General features: G+C 42.2%; 1 protein-coding gene across 1 annotated transcript in view; it reads right to left on the reverse strand.

The window, feature by feature from the left end:
* The window catches only part of LOC102035078 (serine/threonine-protein kinase SIK2-like), a gene marked incomplete at its 3' end in the record, with an annotated part of 11,381 nt that overhangs the window by 7,783 nt on the left and 3,330 nt on the right, over nucleotides 1–268 (reverse strand). The gene's annotated exons all lie outside the window — the stretch shown is intronic.

Here is a 268-nt window from a genome sequence, read left to right on the forward strand (position 1 = left end):
CCCTACACTCCAAACCTTTTCTCTATTCCCTACATTCCAAACCTTTTCCCTTTTCCACACCTTCTCCAAACCTTTTCCCATTCCCTACATTCCAAACCTTTTCTCAATTCCCTACATTCCAAACCTTTTCTCTATCCCCTACATTCCAAACTTTTCCCAACTTCCCTACATTCCAAACTTCCCCACATTCCAAACCTTTTCCATATTCCACACCTTCTCCAAACCTTTTCCCAATTCCCTACATTCCAAACCTTTCCCTATTCCCTAC

Source organism: Geospiza fortis, unplaced genomic scaffold (assembly GCF_000277835.1).
Source record: "Geospiza fortis unplaced genomic scaffold, GeoFor_1.0 scaffold37, whole genome shotgun sequence".
Lineage (NCBI taxonomy): Eukaryota > Metazoa > Chordata > Aves > Passeriformes > Thraupidae > Geospiza > Geospiza fortis.